The sequence below is a fragment of the Hydra vulgaris genome, chromosome 04 (genome assembly GCF_038396675.1).
Source record: "Hydra vulgaris chromosome 04, alternate assembly HydraT2T_AEP".
Classification (NCBI taxonomy): domain Eukaryota; kingdom Metazoa; phylum Cnidaria; class Hydrozoa; order Anthoathecata; family Hydridae; genus Hydra; species Hydra vulgaris.
In genome coordinates this window covers 43731348-43753093 of record NC_088923.1, presented here as the reverse complement: position 1 = coordinate 43753093, position 21746 = coordinate 43731348, and the positions used below count along the sequence as shown (strand labels likewise).

General features: G+C 29.5%; 1 non-coding gene across 2 annotated transcripts; it reads left to right on the top strand.

Moving 5' to 3' along the window:
- Positions 1-11119: 11119 nt before the first annotated feature.
- LOC124818528 (uncharacterized) lies at positions 11120-12905 on the top strand. 2 transcript variants are annotated; one of them, XR_010638253.1, is made up of 3 exons: positions 11120-11143; positions 12349-12444; positions 12581-12905. It is a non-coding gene; the product is annotated as an uncharacterized LOC124818528 (transcript). The 2 variants fall into 2 exon arrangements; XR_010638251.1 differs by lacking the exon at positions 11120-11143 and having other exon boundaries at positions 12307-12444.
- Positions 12906-21746: the final 8841 nt, after the last annotated feature.

Sequence of the window (21746 nt, the reverse complement as noted above, 5' to 3'; positions counted from 1 at the left end):
TGCAATTATCAAGTCAACATTTAATGATATTGTTGTTTGATATGATATTTGTATTTCCCATGTAAAATTACATTAGAATAGTGTTTGTTTATGTTATTTTTTGAATGGTCTTTAATTAAATAAAGTTTTTCCTTTGTGTCGGATACTTTTTGCACCCACTGTATAAGGCCTAGCAAGTAATCTTACTAAGTAAATATAATGTTTTATATAGTATAAAGATAAGAGTATTTTAATAGTATTAAGTGATAGTGATTTAAGGTTCATGGTGCAAGTATATAACAAGAAGACCTAATAAGTAAGAACAATGGCTCGAGTTTATAGCGAGTAAACCTATTAAGTAAAAGACATGGTGCGTGACTTTTTAAAAAAAAAAAAAAAAACCAATTGAGATTTATTTAATTGGTTTTATTTATCAAATTGGCCACCGAGTATTGCCACTAGCAATATTGAATATTGCCACTTGTGATCCTAAATTATGAAATACTTTATTAAACAATTACTTAAAAGCAAAGTTAAAATAAAGTTTTTATTGATATTGATAAGTTTATCTCTTTTTAAGGTCTCTCTTTTTTTAATTTTATAGTGGGGTTTGATAATATTAGTAGTAATGTAATTAACAAATCGATAAAATACTTAACAATCCCTCTTTTACATGTTGTTAATCTCTCTTTAAAACTAGGTAAGTTTTAAAATCCAATTCTTAGTAGTTACATATATAAATGTTATATATCTTTTACGTTTATTTATTTTTCTTTCGACGAGAATATACATATTTAACACAATAAATGTAACGATGTAGTAGCGGTTCTTGACGATAAGACCTCAAGGTCTTCTACGGGATTACGGGTTTTTCCTCTTACAAACTTTATTAATCTTGTAATAATTCTATTATATTATTGAAATTATTATAACTGTAAAACGACTAATACTATAAAACATTTAAAGAAAGAACAAAAAATTTAAGAAAAAAAAAAAATTTCTATTTTGTAAATATAATAAGCTGACCAAATTCACTTCCTTGTTCTTCTGGAAGCCATTTTCTCTGATTCTAGAATGTTTTCAACAAATGTTCACTAAACTGTTCGAAAACCCCAAACTTCATCTATTTATCAAACTTTTTGAATCTTCAGAAGTTTTTTTGTTTTCATTTAAATGCCCAAAAAATAGTTGAGCTTTAAAAGTTGAGTTTTCGTTAAAAAAAATAAATAATAAAAAGTCTCTTTTGAAAAGAACATAATAAAAATAGTTCAAACTCAGTGACAGATCCAAATATTTTTGATGGTAATGGTGGTGGTGGTGAGGGAAGGGGTTAGTGATGTTGAAATTTTTTTGTATTATGTATCACATTTGCGTCTCCTAAAAAAAAAAAGGTCCTCAAATCCTTATGTTGTTTTAGGACCTTTAAATTCTGGTGAGGGAGAGGAGGAGGGGGTGCATACCCCTTCTCCCCCTCTGGATCCGTCACTATTCAAATTCATATCAATATAGTATAAGAATGTCAAGCAATATAGTTATTTTAATCTAAAAAGGATCAGCAAACCTTTGTTTGATAATTTGAAACTTTTAATATATTATAATAGGTCTATTTTTCTGACAACTTAAAATCTATAAAGGAAATAATAGTTCCGATATCTTCAATAGTAGATCTATATCTGTTTTATCCGTTTTCTCAAAAAATATTTGTCATGTATAAAAGAATTTACGGCCATATTGCAAAAAAAGAGACTATTTTATCCTAAACAGTTTGATTTCCGAAAAAAATTTTCAACGGACCATGTGCCGTTGACTATTTCAAGATTTTAATTTAATTGACTAAATAAACATCGGGTTAAAAAAAGAATACTTTTGACTCAGTAATCAGTCCGTACCTTTAGAAAAAATAAATTTTTATGGTGTAACAAATGAAACGTTATTGGTGCGGTCTCAATGAGGCAATAGTGTAGTAGTCGAGCGCTCTTTTTGTAAGCGAGATGTTCCAAGTTCTACCACGTCTCTAATAATACCACGCCCAACTTGTTTCTCTACACAGAGGCCTTGTTTGGCAAAATTTCGTGTTTTGGAGTTAATGATTTGAGAGAGGGTTGTAATCACAATACAAGTAAATAAAAAAAGTATCCTCTGTGTGGCCTCTCGGCTCTATTCTTTGGCCTCTAGGCAAAAGAATAGCATAACAAATAAATAAAAAAACATTTTATTGAATAAAAAGCTACTTTACTGACCAAAGAAAATACGTATCTGGATTTTCTTTACTGACCAAAGAAAATACGTATCTGGATATTCTGTAAATTAACAATTGTCTATGGAGTACCACAAAGTTCTATTCAAGGCATCCTACTTCTATCCTACTACAAAGTTCTAGCCTATCTGAACGACTTTATACCTTTGACTGTAATGTATCTTCAAAATTAAATTTAATTATCTATGCTGATGATACTAATCTGTTTATATCCGATATTAATTGGCTATATGGAATTATGAATATAGAGCTGATGAAAGTAAATATTCGGTCCAAAGCTAAAATACTCTCATTAAACATACATAAAAATCAATATACATAATTTTTTTTAAAAACACAAGAAAGAAACCTGCCAATTAAATGACTTTATAAAATCACTTTATAACTGATAAACAAATTAAAAAGTAAGAAAAAAATATTACCATATATTATATTAAATTTTTTTTAATTTTATAAAATGATAAAAAATCATTAACAGGAAATCATTAACAGGAATGTCGTTAAATATTTAAACTTAATCTTTAATAACATTCCAGGTTTTCTGAGTGTCGCGAATTTATTTCAGTTTATTGTTTAGAATAATTTTATTAAATTTTAATGTATTAAATTTATATTAATATATTTAAATTAAATAATAACATAAATTTAAATTATTAAATTTATTAGATTTAAATTAAATTAATATTATAATGATAGATTAGATTTAAATCATCATTAGAAAAATAACCCGATTAACTTTTTAATCTAAGTAATTTTAGTCAACTAACTTTTTAGTCTAATTAAAAAGTTAATTGGCTAATTTTAGTTAGACTAAAGAATTAGTCGACTAATTTTAGTTACGATATCTTTAGTTTAGTTAGTTACGATTTTCAGTTTTGATCACAGCATTAATAGCAAATTGCCTTCCATAACTAGTGAATGAACAATTGCAAAACATTTAATCATGCTTTTATTAGCGCAGGGTCAAACTTAACTTTAAAACTAAAACCAGGTAAATTTAACGTTGAGCCATATTTAAATAGTTAGCAAAGACAACTTACATGAAAGTAATTTGAAAAAAAATATTATTTATAAATAAAAATCATTGTAAGTTTTGTCTTTGAAATTGTATAGTTTTCTTTGTAAGTAGTAAAATGTAAGTTTTATTATTTACACTCTTACCAAAATGAAAATTAATTTTTTCTTTGTTTATTTATTAATAACTATTCATAAACAGCTGTCTGGCATGAACTAATTTCAATTGGTCCATTTCAGACAACAATTTCAGTTATTCATTTCCAAAATTAACTTTCATTTTGTTTAGATTAGTTTTTAACAACCAAGCTGAATAAAAGAAGCAATAATTCAAAACTGAGAATAAAGCTGCAAAATCCAGAGCCATTTTTAAAGCAAGAACAATAAACCAGACAGTCATTTAAAACAAATTAAATATTAAATTTTCACACTTTTAAATAACTGGTGATAATATCAAGGTCAAATTTTTTTTTTTCGAAAAAAAAAAATTAAAGTTAGAAAAGCAAAAAAATTAACTTAAAAAAAAAAAGGAAAACTTGATAACAGCAACAGCCGCTTAGTTTAACGCAATATAGCGAATGCAGTAGGGTGGTTCAAAAAAATACACTTTTATATTACTTTTGGGATTTAAAATAATATCTTTAATTAGGGTAGACAAGGGTAATATGAGCACCGTAAGCAAAAATTGGAATAATTTCAAAAATAATAAAACTGGATCCAAATTTTTGCAAATAAACAATATTTTGGGATACCTTCTCATAATCCACTTAGATATTTGGTCACAAAAATGCTCATATTACCCAAACCACTTGATAATATGAGCTCTTTAAATTAGCTTACAAAAAAACATTAATTTTGTAAAAAAAATACCAACCTGACAATTAGAACTAATTTTCGGAATATAATGATTTGTTATTAACAAAACTTATCATTAAAAGATCAAATTTTAAGCCACTTTTTGTTGAAACAATACTACAAGGTTTTCCGCAAGTAAAGAAAAAAAAATTAGTTCGTTATTTTTTCAATTTTATCAACTCAAACCTTTGAACCATAAAATTTCAATTTGAATTTAAATTAGAGAAAAAATTTTAGTATTGTTAAAATGATAAAAAGTTTTGCTATATTTTATTTTTATTCAAAAAACCAATTAAAACCACTGCTTTTTTAGGACTTTAAACTAGGTAATTTCAATGAAAATCACTGGGTAATTTGAGCATGCTCATATTATACAAAAATGGCATCTTTAAATAAAATCAAAACTAAATAGTTCTATGCATTGTTTTTCAAGCCAAAAAGGATTGGATTTTTAGCTAACATATTTTTCTTTATGAAAAAATTAATTTCATTATTTTAGCACCAAAATTTCGCGCCACAGATTTATTCATGCGTGATGATATTATTTTAAAAACGCAAAATATTTAACAGCGTTTTAATTAGATGATACCCGCTAATTACTGCATATAGATTTACGCTAATTGTACTGATTCCTGATCACCATATAAAGTCGATTCAAAAAATACATAGGAACTTTAACTTCACTGCTTACATCTAAGAAATCTTTAAGTATGCTCATATTACCCTAATCTATCCTAAGTTATAAGTTCGTCTGACAACCAAATTTTGTACCTAATTCGAAAGATTGGTGCAAAAAACATTTTAACCCTTTTTTTGTAAATAAAATTAAATGACGCGGACATCATCGTTAAAATTTGTCTAAGAATAACGAAAAAGTATTTTTTCAGTCAATCGTATTTTTTAAACTACTTTTTCAATTTAATTAAAAAAAATAAAAAATGCTTACTTAAAAAATGTCATTTTATTAATAAATTTAATTTACATTAGTGTCATAATTTACTTATTACTTTTATGTAATACATTTTCATATGCAAGTTTTTTTTTTACAATTATGGTAACATAATTTTTTTTAAATTAGTCATTAATTAGTTATTAATAACGAAAAATCAACTATAAATCAACGCGAAACTGATGTTTAAAATTTCTACAACACTTAAACGTGGGGGCGACGTTGAAAGTTCCGACGTTTAAATTTCAACCTTGAAATTTAAACGTTGACACGACGTCGTTTGCTTGCTAGGTTGTTATACGTAAATGTAAACTACAGTTTGAAGAACTATTTAATTAGGCCGGGTGAATAAAGAAAAGCTTTTGCTTTAAATCAGTAATTGGTCAGCTTTACGTGAATAAAAATTTCAACAATTTTGCTCAAGTTTTTATTTACGTAAAGCTTAGCAATTACTGAGTAAATTGCTTAACTTTACGTAAATAAAAATTTGTGCAAAACTGCTGAAGTTTTTATGTACGTAAAACCGGCCAATTAATGAGTAAAGGCAATTGCTTTTTTTTTTCACCCGCCCTATTATGTAATGCAATTTTAAAAAGTAATCAATATTTACATGTAAAAGTAAACAGCTTTTTCATGTGATTTTCTTTTACTTGTAAAAGCAAATTCCTTTTTTATTTTTTTATTTTTTTATTATTTAATATTATTCATTGATCAAAAAAAAATAAAAAAACTACAACAAATCTGTTTATAGTTTGATGAAGAGGTACTACACCAGACCCCTCTATGCTGACGAAAAAAATACACAGAAGCAAGAAAATTATTTCGGTTCTAATTTTTTTCGTGAATATTTTCGGTTGTGTAATCAATTTCTCATATTCGGTTCTTAATTGAAATTTACGATTGGGTTGAATCATAGGACGCCCTCAAAATATACTTGGCTTTACTTACTACAAAATATACTTAGCTTTACTGTTTGAAAGTTTTTAAGGGACAAAAAAACTGACAGGTCGAATTGACGCGTGATTTTAAATGATGTAATCTACTTTTACATAACTTACTTTTGAAAGTAAAAAAACTGATATATTATAAAGTAAAAGTCATTTCAAAAATTTAATTTCTTATACTGAAATGTAAATTCAATTTGAACATTTAACATTATCTTTGCAATTTACTTTTTCATAAAAATGAACTTACTCGTGTAAGCAAAAAAAAAGGGTCATCTTTACTTAGATCAAGAAATGTTTCCGGAAAATCTTAAAATTGAAAGAGTCTTACCAGTTTTTGGAAGATGATTCTAATATTTTTATTTATTAGACCAGAATATCTATTCTACTTTGCCTTTCTAAAATACTAGAACAAATAATGTAGAATAAATTATTTTTGTTTTTAAAAACAAATAATATTTTTTATAAAAAACATTTGAACTCAAGAAAGCTCATTCTACTGGTCATTCTAATCTTGTTCCTGACATTTTTTAGTCATTTGATAAAAATAAGTATATGCAAGGTATACTTATAAATATTTATATTTGTGAATATAAATCTTTAGGATATATAACTCTTTTTTACACTCAAAATGACAAAGTTATATAGATTGTTATTCTATTTATTATAATAATAAAACTCATAAGCATTAGCATTAGGAATCATAAAATTAAAAGAAAAACCACAACAAAGTTTTAAGGTATTCGCCTCAACTAAAATGTCTCGTAGAAAAATCACATCAACTTAATTGAAAATAAAGATTCTAAAAATATCAGAATACTTAAAGAGCAAAACCTGACCTAAATCAAACACGATTGAAATATATATCTATTTCTCATTTACTGTTTTTTTAACTATGTTTCATTGCTTGGTGCAGCACCAATAAAACAAAAGAGAAAAAAAATTTAACAAACAAAAACATTAATAATAAAATTAAAATACTTGTAACTCTAAACAATTTTTAATCAAAACTAAAAAAAATAATTTTAAGTAATAAAAACATATTAGACTTTTTCTTCAGCCTTACTAAGTTATTTTATTATTAAGTTGCTTCCACGCCGGAAAAATAAAAATTATGAAGATTCCATTTCATTTAACCTTGTTTTTAAAATTTATCATAGGTGGTAAAGCATGAATGGCGATGATTTTTATCTGACGGGATAAGCTTAGTACTGGTGTTGAGTCTTTTCGAAACGTCGGTAATAATAAACGCGATTCTGAGGAGAAGTTTATTACCACCAGAGGCGTAGAAAGAATTTTTTGGTGTTCGAGATAGGTAACTTCCAGACATGGAGCAAACTCCAAACATTTATATATTTATACTTATGTCAAATAATGAGGGTTTGCAAAAAATTGCGATGATTGGAGGCTGGGAACAAAAAAGCCCCAAAATCTTTGCTCCCCCCCCCTGCCCCAAACGTGAGAGCAACAAGCTGATGAAGTATTTTTTGTATTATTCTTAACTAGACTTATCACGGCTGTGTCACTCAATATAAAAACGAGCGTGACGTCATGAGCTTATCAAAAAAAAAAAGTATTTCCTCATAAAAAGTATAAAAATTCACAAACTTTAAATTAATAGTAACTTTTTTATATAAATGTTTTCATCTTGCAATTAAAAAAATACAAAAGATCTATCTTTCCTTGTGAAATAAATATTTACATTAATTGGTATAAAAATAAATATTGCCAAAATATTTTTAATAATTTAGAACCACTTTTCTAATTTTCGCATGTTTTCCGGAAAACATGAGTTGGGCCAACTAAGATTTCATAACATAGCTTTGTGCTTGATATTTAAAATTTGGAACACTTAACCCTAAATGCCCATTCTATCAGATTCCTGCGTCATTCTAGAGAATTTTTTACAAAAAGACAAAAGTTTTTAAAGCGTTTATATTTTTTAACTGATCGTTTTTAAATGCAAAACGTAACTTTTTTGATGGATGACGTAAGTTAATGAAATTTCAACCTTTTATGCAAATGAAAATAAAAAAATTATTTTACGTGCCTTCAGCTATGTTATGAAATATGTTTTCAAAAATGTCATGTTTTACAACTAATCTTGTTAGTTTTAGGCGTACATTTGTGTTGACGTTTTTTTGCGATGACGTAACCTTTATGCATTACGTCCCAAACTATTTATTAACCAATATTCTCCAAACAACTGTTTCGGCGAGTCAATTTTTGAAGTATAAAAGTAAACAAAGTTACGCGGAATTTTTCTCTTTGGATTATCAAACTAATATCAGATAAGTTGTTAAATCCACTTTTATCTAGTGCATATATTTGTTAATTAATATTATTTTATTTGTTTTTATTATATTTATTAATAAGTCAATATTATTTTGATAACAATGTAATCAACTGAGAGGGAAATTCTAAAACAACTTATTGGATGGAAAAATGGTTGGGAAGATAGGTGTAACTTTCCTTTTGTTAAGCGATTAATTAGGACAGATAAGATCAGTAACAATGTCATTTCCATTTTAAGGTGGTACATACCCATAAAATCAAAAAATAAGAATAACAAAATGCACAACAATTTACTATTTTTTATTTTATTCAAAACAAAATAATTTGAAAAAATTTTATTAAAAAAATAGTTGATCGAGCCTTTTTGCCTTGATTAATACTAAAAAAAGGGTTATTTTATGACATTTTGTAAACATAAAATCTGGAAAACTAAAAGAGTTTGAGATTTCAAATTTTTACCAGTTCTTTATTGTATAGAAATGCAGGAGTTGAACCAAAACTAAGTCATAATATAAAATATTTCAAAAGATATTGATATTTGTTACTGATTGACATTATTTTGTATAGTAATTGCTCATAAAAAGTGCCATAACATTTTTATTTTTTTGTATCAAACATTAGTTTTGGTTCACCTCCTGCTATTAAAACTAAAGAATGTACTGTGAAAATTTCAACCTAAAAGCTTATGTGGATCTTGAAATATCATGTTTTAAAGTTAACAAAATCGCTAAAAATTAAATACTGAGAAAAACACAAAAATAAAATTAAACTAACAAAAACATTATGATTTTATTAATATGAGCCTGCTGAATAAGCTGGGATTATGTCATTTTCCTTCTCTTTATCCAAGAATCCTTTTCTGATAGCTCTTAATTTTTTTCTCATCTTTATGCCTTTGGTTGATGACTTTTTCTGAATGTTCTTTATGCGGTCTGTATCACTTTTTCTAAACGCATTTAGCATAAACTTTGAAACTGGCAATCCAAGTACTTGTATTATTGGTGTTAAACCAGATTTACCATCATTAAATTCAATAACAGCAGAGCAAATACCTATTTCAAGAAGTTTTCTAGATACAAAAATCTCCTTAGGACATTTTTTCCACACCATACTGTTTAAGCATTCGTTTCTATTTTGAGTTTGGCCATGCAAACATTTTAACAACAACAAATCTGTTGTTAAGTCATGCCAAACTGGAATTAATAAATCTTTAATTGCAATTGGAAGGCTCAAGTTTTTTTTATAGGTTTTGTTACCTGTTATTTTGTCAGCCTGCCATAAACACCAGCTATCTTTGTTGCGTGGACAAAACTGATGACGAACATTTTCATCAAAAAAGTTTGTATTGTGAAACAATGTTGCCCATATAGATTTTTTCATTAAATAAATGTTACCAATATTTTGCCTAACAGCCCTACCAAAATAATTTTGAAGAGTATTGATAGCTTTTTCACTGAGTCTACCTAATCCTGAGACACCTTTTCCATCAGATAACTTTTTATTTTTATGAGTTATACGAATATTTCTGCAACGAGTACCTACACGTTTTTGAATGTGTCCAATACATTCCAGCTTGGTAATTAAAATCTCTCCATAAGGTTTAGATAATTGTACTTGATTAAATGATGTAGTGTCGCCATCACCAATGTATTCGGTATACATAAGATTATTTTCAGATATGGAACGAGAAAACATTTTAACAGCCCCAATAGCTTCCATGGAACCAGAGCTACCTGCATGATTTGTTTGGCAAACATGATTGAGTTTCCAGTTTACATATTGAGGAGATTGTTTTTTATGTTTCCACATCGCACAACTATGACACTTTTTTGAAAGGACGTCATAGTCTAAACACTTTCCGTTATTAGTTGAAATGATAGAGACAATACCGTTTAGCGAGGTGTGTCCTCTCTTCTGCCATGAACCGTCAACAGAAACTGTACAGGTCATTGTTTCATCACTTTTCTGTTCTCTTAGTTTTGCTGTTTCCATGGCTGCTTTAGTCATAGATGCTTTACAAACACTAGTATATATAGCATGCAAAACATTAATAATACTATTATAGGCTTTTAAAGAAATAGGTGGTGGCATATTTAATAATGATGTAAAAGATTTAATGGCTCTATGTCCTCTACCAATTTCTCTAAATGCTATCACCATTTGAACATTGGTTGCAAATAATTTATTGCTACTATATTTAGTGACATTGTTTTTGTTTTGAACATAAGAGATACTCTTTGAAGTTTTAAAAGTTTGATGCCATCGACAAGAACTTGAGGCACATGATAGTTTTAGTTCTAAACAAAATCCTTGTCGCTTAATTTCATTATTTTCAACTTTAATATTATTTCCACAGTCAGAGCAACTAGCTATCTCTTCAACTAAAGATTTCAATAAACCAAAATTAATAATAATGTTATAATCATCTTTGTCTTCAAGAATTATTGGGTTGAATTTTATTTTTCCTGAACTAGAGTTACTTGCTGATTGTAAAGAACCAGGTACAAAGTTTTGTTTATTTGTTAAATGATCTTCTCTTTTTTGTGTGTACTGGTTACAAGCAAATGATCTCTTTTTATTTCTAGAATGTGTTCTTGGCATATTGTTTATTCAACGTTGTCAATAAAAGTGTAATAATAACATATAAACAGAGTATGGATTTGCACGCTTTACAAGTCTAAAACTAAACTAAATTGTAATTTCAAAGTATGACTAATAGCTTTAACTTAACAAGCAGCTAAAGAATTTATCATCGTCAAAAACTGATCATTAATATAACTTTAAAACCAAGTCAGAGGATGGTTGCTAAGGGCGTTGCTATGTCAGAAAAAATAACTTGTCTTAAAAAAGGTGCTTATTTCACTATTTATGTTTAAAATGTTAAAAAAATAACTTTAAAAATGCATTCCTCGTAAAATTTTACGTCTACTTTGATAATAATAATTTTTTTCAAAATTTCAATAAATTAAGGGTATGTACCACCTTAATGACAGTCTTTAAAATAAGAGGTGATTTATTTAGTTTTATGAGTTTTCTTTTGCCAATTGATTTTGATATGCCTAGTAATGACGAGTTTGATAAAATGTGCCTAAAGTTAACACGCCAAAAAAAGAAATATAAAAAAATTTTAAAGCTATAAAAAACAAAGAATTTTTTAAAATGCAACTGTCGCAAGCTCCACCCAAAAAAAAAAAAATCAGCAGATGCAGACGACTTTTTCACTTTAAATAACAGTCAGGAGCTACTGAATCAAATTGATCAATTAACTTCTGAAAATAAAACAAATATGGAGCAAATAGAAAAATTTAAAATGCAAGTATTTAAGTTGGAAGCTGAAATTACAGATTTAAATTCTAAAAATAAGGCTCTAAACACACATTGTAACTCATTAAGTTCTCAATTAGAGACTATGAGCATTAGGCTAAAACAGGAGGAGCAGTTCCAACTTTAAAAAAAAAAAAAATTAAAACAGCACAGCGTAAATTTGCATCTGCTCGTGCCAAAAATGTAAGATTGCTAAAAAAAATTAATATTGAAAAAAAAATTGCAAAAATTAGTGATTTAAGCCAGAACAGTTGCCAAATTTGCAAATGTTTTGCTAGTAGCAATAAGGATTTAGTTAGTAAAATTCCATAAAACTATTGGGTTGCTAAGTGAAGAGGAGGGAGAGTGTTTGCATAATAGCGTAAATATGGAATTAAGACAGTTGCATTCAGTAAGAAATCAAGAGCAGAAGCTGCATCTTATTTTAAAACGCTTTGAATTGCACAGCAAAGCTGATAGGAAGCTTCAAGCCTCTAAGGTGAGAAAGTGTGTTGTGTGTTCTGAGCGTGGCGAAAATTCATTTTATAGACAAGGTCTTTGTCTTGTTTGTAGTCATCAAATTTAGTTAAAATATTTAAAAAATTAAAAACAGCAACAACAAAAAAAAACTATTTACAAGATAAATTATATGAGATCTTTAATTTATATATAAGATAATTTTATTCTGTTCTAATATTTGTGTAATGTTAGTTTAAAATTTTATTTTTTAATATATTGATTTTATATATTAGGTAGGTGCCCATTCTGTTCCTATCTTCAGAAGTTATTTATACCTATGCAATACCTTCACTCAGGTTAAAGAATGGAATACTAGTCTTGCATCAAATGTATGTAAAAATCTAGCTTTTATATATTAACTTGTGATCCGAGCAACTGGTATGTTGGTTGGGTATGATCTTGTATGTTTGTGTATTTAATTTAAAAAATGTATTGTCCTTCATTAAATGTAACATTTTTTTATAGATATATTACATATCCATTCGATGTTTATCACCAGAAGTTAGTTCTACCTTTGCAGTACCTCTGCTCTACATACCTCCTCGCTGGTTAAAGAATGGAATATAAATCTCATATTAAGTTGGTGTAAAAATTTAGTTCAATAAATTAAGAATTTGTAAACGTTATCAAAATTTTGAGTGGAGCAATTGTTTTTCTGGTTTAGCATGAGTATGAATCTGATATCAATTGGATGTACAAAGATAGTTTACTACTTAAAGAACCTATCAGTAAACCAACTGATTATAAAATAGTTTTTAATGGGAATAAAAACAAGTTTTCAAAAGATTTCAATTAGCTATTTTTAAATTCAAACACTTTATTTACTGAGAGAAGAGACTATAAGTGCTATAAAATAATTGAAACTGAGAGAAGAGACTATCAAGTGCTATAAAATATTTCTACTACCAAAAGCGAGGTTAATTCAAAAACTTAAACTCAAATTTGGTCATGAATTATTTTATTAGACTTGGTGAGTGTTTATTTATTAACAACTTAATACCATATTATTAGAACTGTATGCACAGAAAAAAATAAATGCTTAAGCTTTAAATGTTTTGACTAAATATTCCAAAATCGAAATCTGGCTTTATTTTGCAATGCAATGAATTTTTTGGCTTAGGAAAATAAGTTTCTAAAACAAGAACTCCTAGGTTTAAAAATGTACTCTTTTAACAGCTAATCCCCCTTTTAACTATTTTAACTACATTTTTCATAACTTTGCGAAAAGTGCGGTTTGCTTTCAGACCTCAATTAAGTCTGTTTTAGCTATCCTTAAACAATTAAGTAAGATTTTTTTGTTTTTATAATGGTCAAACAATGGGTATATTTGAGAATAACTATCAGAAATAAATTTTTCTGATTTTTTTTTGATAAAAAATAACATCAAATTACTTGAATTCAGCCAACTTCATCATTTGTCGCGTTTTTTTTAAACTTAAAGAAGTTTTTTACTAATGCATTAAATGTCGTAAGATGAAACATTTTATTGGTGTTTCTATTCTTTTTACAAAACAAAATTATCTTTAATATTTTAAAAGTTATAGAAGTTTTAGTAACACCCCTTAAGCCAATATTTTCAAAAAACAACAAGAAGCCGTTAAGCTCGGTTTGAAACAGCCGTGTTATATTCATCGATAAATTTTAAGTTTCATAGTATTATCTATTAGCATTTAAAAATTATTACCATATAAAATTTGCAACCCCCTCAAGTTGAGGGGGTTTAAACTTTATATGGTCATAATTTTTGAACGCAAAGGGTCAAGGATAGAACCTTGAGGAAACCCTGAAGTTACAGAATAAGAAGAAGAGTGCTGTCCATCGAGGACAACTTTTATACTACGATTAGAAAGGAAGGATTCAATAATCTTAAAGGTGTTGCAAGATACGCCGTAAGAAGAAAGCTTATGGAGAATACCAGCATGCCAAACTTTATCAAAAGCTTTTGAAATGTCAAGAGCGATGGCCTTAACCTCTCCACCTTTATCTAATGCACGATAAAACCTGTCAGTTATTACTGTTAGCAAATCAGCTGTAGAACGGGAAGATCGAAATCCATATTGATGGTCAGAAAGTAAGTTATTAGATTCAAGATGAGAAATTATGATAGGAAGAAGACTAATGGGACGGTAGTTAGACAAATCAGATCGCTCTCCAGAATTTTTGAAGATAAGGATATCAGATACCGATTTCCTGCAGGCTGGAAAAAAAGACTCTGATAAACACTTGCTGAAAAGTTTTTAGAGTATAGACGAAAGCTCCGGAGAACACTTCTGCAAGACAATGATAGGTATGTTGTCCGGGTCATAAGCTGTATAAGAATCTAGGCAGGAAATTACTTTAGATACAGAAGCTGGAGTGATACGAATGTCAAGCAATGTATGAAACCTGTTTGTTGGCAATATCAGGTAGAACACAACTAGTGGAATCAAAAGATGATATTGATGAAAAGTTTTTAGCAAACAGTTTAGCTTTGTCTTTAGGTGATGTGACAAAGTCTGAACCATGCAAGAGAGGTGGAATTAAAGATTTGCCCTTATTATTAATACTATTAAAGATTCTCCGGAAGTCATGAGAGCCTAATTTTTGAGATGAGATACGAGATTTCATGACCTGAGGAATAGCGGGTTTTGGCGTTAGACAAAAGTTTTTTACAATGGTTTCTAGCAGTAATAAACAGATGTCTGTTTTCTGGAGAATTGTTTTGCTGATAAATATGGAAGTAACGGTTTCGATTGGCAATCACAGCAGCACAGTGTGAGGAAAACCGTGGAGGAGAGTGAGGCTTGACCTGGAATCGTCGAGAAGGAACAAAAGATTCCATGCCGGCCTGAATCCACGAAGTTATGTAAGAAGCACATTTGTCGACAGGAAGATAAAAGATTTCTACCCAAGGGCCATCACGAAGAAAATCACAAAAAGAATCCCAGTCAGCTTTACTGTAGCTGTAAGAGGTACAATAATAGGGGGATTCAGGTGATGAAGAAGAATGAGATGTTAGTTTTAGAGAGATCAAACTGTGATCAGAAGCACCTAAGGGTAAATGTGGAGAAACTAAGCACTGACTAGGATCAGAAACAAGACATAAGTCGAGTAGAGAAGTTAAATAATTCGGGTTGTCTGGAAAGCGAGTTGGAAAGTTGACTATTTGAGTTAGGGATTGAGAAAGGCAAAAGTTGTGGGCTTTAATGCCTGCAGAATCACTGACACTAGAGCCAAGCCATTCAGAGTGGTGAGCATTAAAGTCACCGACAACAACTATATTAGCTGATGGATAAAGAGAGAGGGTTTGGTCAATATGATCAGAAATAACATCTAAAAGAGTGCAGTCTTGAGATGAAGGAGAGCGATATAGAACAAAGAGAAAGGCAATAGAGTGAAGTGGTGCTAAATGAAAGCACATAAAAGAATATTCTATGGATTCAAACCTAGTTTCACGACAAATGGGTGAATTCTTACGAATGTAAATGCGCAGGCCAAGCATGTGACTATTGGAGTCTTTACAAATTAAAGGAAGATAACCATCAACACTAAGATCGCAAGATGAGACAGCTAAACTCAAATTAGTCTTACAAAGAGCAAGTAGGTCTGGTGAACTTTGCAAGAGATAAGACTGAAGAATAGTTACTTTAAAGACCACGAATATTAGTGAATGGTTGGTTTAGAGAACTTGGTGATGATGATTGTTTTTTGTGTTTTAAAGTTTTTGGTACTTTATTCATTTTAAAATTAGATTGAAGAACTTGACTCAAAACATAGTTAAAACTCAGTTTACTGTTTAATAGCCAAGGCAATTGCCTCATTACTTCTAATAAACCCTAAGCCGTAACAAAGGGCTCCAAATGTGGCCTCCGCAATGCACACCAAAAGTAAAAACAGGGACACCATCCATGCGCAACATGGCACTGTTAATACTTTGATATTTTTCAGCTGTTGATGGAATCAGCCTCTCTGAGAGCCACCACAGAGTTCGGGAAGCCTGACTACCAGCCGGCCTCAGAACCATAAAACTGAGTTTTAGAGCTGTACCCTCATTAGGAGATAATAGAATGAGTTGCCTAGTCATAAAAACAGAGACACAAGCGAAACCCATGCATTTAGTCACGAAGATCCAGCATTCAACATCCTAAACTGAAAATAATGTATTAAAAATACATCTGCGTTAGTCTAATAGATGAAGAAGGGGTGTGAGGCTGGTCAACAGATAGAATCTTTTTACCCCTTAAGTCTTTGCCTAGGAAGCCTTCTACAAGACAGTAGCGGGATGCATTTAACATCTGCCCAAGATGAGTATTTTTATCGAGACACCATCTCTAGTCTTTATTCAACCAAGAGCCCCAAAGCAGAGGGTGTTTTAAGTCGGAGTTAGCATCTCCTAGCCTTTGCCTAAAATGGCATATCCTACAAGGCAGCTGGACATGAAGCAGATTGTACTGGGTTACATGTTACCATTAGCAGGATAACCTGACCTGACCTGATACCCAAATTCATACTCTTTAAGACCCAAATATACCCAAATTCATACTCTTTGAGACTACACTTTAATATTTTCAAAAAAATGTACTGTTAGGGCTACAGAGCTTATAGATTAAAAACCAAGCCAACTAGCCCCGGTCTCCCCTACAATAGATATGGTCAAAATAATATAAAGTAAGGCTAAAATTACGCGTATCAAAACCTATGATTTAAACAAAAAAATTGATTTTTAATTGAAAAAAAATTGATACTTAATGTAATAACTTAAGTGATATTTATTTTTAACATGTTTATCATTTTCTAAAAAACAAAAATATTATGTTCAAGTTAATCACTGTATTGGAGGTGCGTTTAGTTTATTTATATTTTAAAAAAATGATGAACTTATTTGTTTGTTGTAAGTTAATGTGATTTAAGATATAAAAAAAATCTTTTGTTTCTATATATTATTATTTTTATTAAAGTATTATTTAATGTATTTTTTTAAAAAATATACCTGTTTTATTTTTCTTTACATTTAGTAAATGATCGTCAACAACTAATATTATAACAGGAGATCAAACAGGGCAACCAAACTATAATTTTGCTTCTGCAACAGTTATTATCTCAACAGCAGCGTGGCATTATAGAAAAAAGTTTCAACGATTTTGGGCTGCCTGATTCATAAAAGGAACAGTTAAAAAAAATTAAAACAGATTATCTCGACAATTAAATGCAAGGAAAGCTTGTAAGATAATGTATTTGTTGTAATTGTTTGGTTCACCAAATATTTTTATTATATATTGTTGTAATTGTTTGGTTCATTAAATATTTTGATTCAAGTTACTTTAAATTTAATACATAATAAATTAGGGTCGTTTCCACACTTACCGTAAGTTTAACAAAAGTTATTATAATATATTAGATTACTCAAAAAGTAGAAATGCATTAGAAATAAACTTTTGCAGCCGTCAATCTAATACGATAAGGGTTAGTTTAAAATTATTCTCACTCTGAAATTTAAATCAATAATGTACTTACTATGATCAATCTTTTAAAGCGCAGTTTTCCATACTTATCGTAAGTGTTTCACACTTATCGTATATATTGTCGACACTTATCGTATATCTTAAAATTTACTTTAGTGTCTGTTTTAAAATGCGCTCGCGGTTTCAATGAAAATTTAATGCATTGGTAACATTTGATAAAACGTTTTTAGGTATAAAATTAAAAATTAAGACTATTAAATAAATTTAATGTTTATTATCAAATAAACACTAATTATATAGTAATAAAAACATTATTATGAATTAAAATTAAAGATTTTAAAGCATTTCCATTACTTTAGTATACTTATCCTTTAAGTTCCTAAACTGGAAAGGATAGAGTTTCATCATAACTATCTAAGTCTTATTTTATCATTATCATCAACATTTAAATGGAACTCGTTTTCTGACTCTTTTGCAACTTTTTTTTTTTTTAATTTTCATGTTTTCTCTTTCTTTTTTAGTTTTTTCATTTAATAACTATTTCTCCATAGCCAATTGTTTCTTTCTTAATCTTTCTTCCTCTACTTTTGACTTTTTATCTGCAGCTAATTGTTTCTTTTTTAATTTTTCATCCTTTTTTTTGACTTTTCTTGCACTTTTGTCTTCTGAATTAGCTGCCATGTTTCAGATGTTACAACCGATGGTAAACGTTCTACTTTGCGCTTGGACGATTGGACTGGTTAATTTGGCGATATTAAAACACTTTCGATTGGATTCATTATTTCTGCTGCTATTTTTAAACTGAAACAAGCTGGTTTTGGTTCTATTACAGCTGCATTATTGCAATCAGGCATTTCCATATCGGCTATACCTTGCACATTTTCTAAATTACCAGTTGTTGATAGATTTTTATTACCCTGTTGTATTTCATCAGGTAAAATTATGGTCTTATATGTTTCAGATAAGGCTCTTTTCCAAAAATGATGCAACAGGAGGTATTCAAGATCACCTTTCCAATCTAAATGTTCGTCAGCCAATTTAAATTGCTCTAAAATACTAAAATCAATGCACTTTTCGATAAAGGTTATGGGAGAGAAAGTTGATAAAGTCATACTTGAATGGTTTTCTTATAAGTAAGGAGCCGGAGCAACAGTTGACTCAGATAATTTTTGAACAATTTTTTTGTAGTCAACTCTATTAGCATTAAATGGAAAAATTCCGGTAATTTTAAAACTACTTTTAATATTATTTGCCATAGAAGGATTGATTATAAACGAATTTAATGCTTCTGGTACATTTTCATTGTTTATTTCTTGTCCTTCGTGGTCAATGCGCCATTGTCGGCAAAACTATTTTCACTTTGCTTTCATTGGCCCGAAAACTGCCGCGTCAAGCGGCTGCAAAATATGTGTTGCATTTGGGAACAAAGCAAAAAGAGTTATTCCATTTTTAGAGCAAAACTCACAAAGTTCGATAAAAACATGTGACGCATGACCATCAAAAAAAATTATAACTGGTAAAGGAATTTCTTATTTTATCAAAAATGGATGAAAAACGTTTGTTATATACTCAAAAAACATTCTGCGGTCATCCAACCATTTTCACTTTTTCCAATACCCCATCCTGATGGAGCAGTATTTATAATTCTATTTGGAAGACGAACATATTTAAAAATTGTTAATGATGGAGCAAAAGTTCCGCTGGCATTTACTGCAAATAAAGTGGTGATGCTTTTTTTATTACTTCGAGCACTTTCTTCATATGTACTTTTTCCTCGTTCAGCAAATAATTAATTAGTATTTGGTGACAACTGAAAACCACTCTCATCCATATTAAAAACGCGCATCGAACCATTTAAATATTGAGCGTTTTCTTCTAAAAGCTTCGGAATTTCAGTAAACCAATCTCTTATGGCTTTTTCAGTTACTCCTCCTCTAGCTCAGTTTAAGTATTCACCTCGTTTTTGAGATAGCTGTTTGTGAAGGCAAAAAAATGCATAAAAAAAAACCTTTTGCAGGACGGTTGTTAGTAAATTGTGTATTTATATTGTTGGAATTCAATTATTTTTGCACACTATCTAATAGCTGTACTACAGACATGGCAAATCCCATTCTGGTGCATATTAGTAACCACTTGACTAACTTGTTTTCAATTTTTCCACCTAGAACTGATTCATTCCCGCAGTGTTGTATTTTCAAAGAAGTTCTTCCAGATATTTTATCACGAAGCGTTTGATAAGGAATTCCAAACGTCTTGCTTGCTTTGTAGACAACCATACCTTTTTTAACAGCATTAATAGCATCACGTAATTGACTATCTGTATATTGAAGTCTTCGTTTTGAACTACGACTTTTGTCTTATATTTTTGTCGTGCCATTGTAAAATAATCTTAGTAAAATATTATTTATTTTTATAGTAAAAAAGAAACAAATTGATTATTCATTGGACATACGATATGTATGGAATGACATTTTTTTTAGTTCATACTTGTCGTACATTCAAAAATACTACATTTATACTGTAATGATGAGTTGTTTTAATAATATTAATAATAGTTCATGTTTTATTTACCTGATTAAGTCAATTTAGAAATAAAATTTTATGTTATCTTCTTAAATTTCCTTGTTTTATTTTAAACGCTTTTAACAGCTGGTACTTAAAAAAAAGAATTTTCATAGACTGACGTAATAAACCCACTGAGTTCATTTAAGTAACTATGTATTGCGGTTTCTATGTATTGTAATAGAAGTGCATGACAACGTTGTTGATACACAAAATATAAAAATAAAAAAATAATTACTACTTTTTGCATAATTTATGTTAGTATTTAAAACCTACGATAAGTGTCGACTCACGGAAGGTGTGGAAACAACCCTATATCCTTTAAAAGAGTTTTTTATTTTTAATTTAGGCACGATTATTGGGTCAGTGTGGTGGAACAGCTGTTTTTGAATCGACAAGAAATATAATGAAGCGATTGACGACAGATAGCATTGCAGTTACTTGCAATTGGAAAGGAAAAGGGGGGAAATCCCTTTTATAACCAGGAATCGACAACCTTCGGCTCGCGAGCTGCATGCAGTTTTTTTATCCAAACTGTGTGGCTCTTCAACCTGCCCGAGTTTTATATTTAGATGATATTGAATACCATTGAATAATAGTTCCTACATTCATCATCCTTACGACTCTTTAGTTAAATTTTTTAAAATTATTTTAAGTAAAATGGCTCTCAATTTGAAACAGGTTGCCGACCCCTGTGTTAAACGATTATTATTTATTCTTACAGTAGATTTGCTCTTACCCTTATTGATACTTTTAATATAAATGTAAAACTTTAATTCTTTTTTAGATAGGAAGATTAGAAGTTGTTTGAAAAATTAAATCAAATTAATATGAAATGAAATGAAAGTAAATCAATTTAATATCACCTAACCAATATTTGATTTTATTTCGATGCTGTTCAACGTAATCAGTCAAAATGCCGTGGTACGGATACCGACGTTGCAAGTACAGTCAAAGCATTGCTTCGCCTTGAAAAAGATCATGATGGAGGGAGGAGGAGAAGAGAAGTAGCGTTTTAAAATGTTTAAATATTATCATTTCAATAATAAATAACTTTTTATTAGAAATCCAAAAATTTATTAGAACTTTATTAAATCAAAACGTGGCGCTAACCTTTAAAACCTATTATGATACCAACGTCAATTTGATAAGTATCAAATCATCCTAGCCTACACACTACATTACGCCAACGTTGAAAAGAGATAAAATGCACAATTGCATCGTTTGCTTGATGAGGAGGCATTTTAGCGCCAACAGCCTTTTACCAACGTTGCGTCAATGTAAGACCATCTAAGTAAAACATCATTCAAATGCGTCGCTAACTGTATCCAACTAACCCACTTTGTTAGAACAACCTAAACATTTTGTTAGGACAACATCGTCCCTTCAAACTTACACCAACGATGCGCCAATGTAAGGTCAACGTAGTATAAAATGCATTATGTCTATGTATCGCCAACTGTAGCAATTTGTTTGGACCAACGTTGCGCCAACAATTTAAAGCCAAGAGTCGACCGACGTTTTGCCAATAACACTGAGAATATACGATGCTAACGTAGGGACGAAAGGCAGCCGATCATATGCCGACACGACGCCATTTTACGGCTAACCAAAGCACTTTGGTGGGC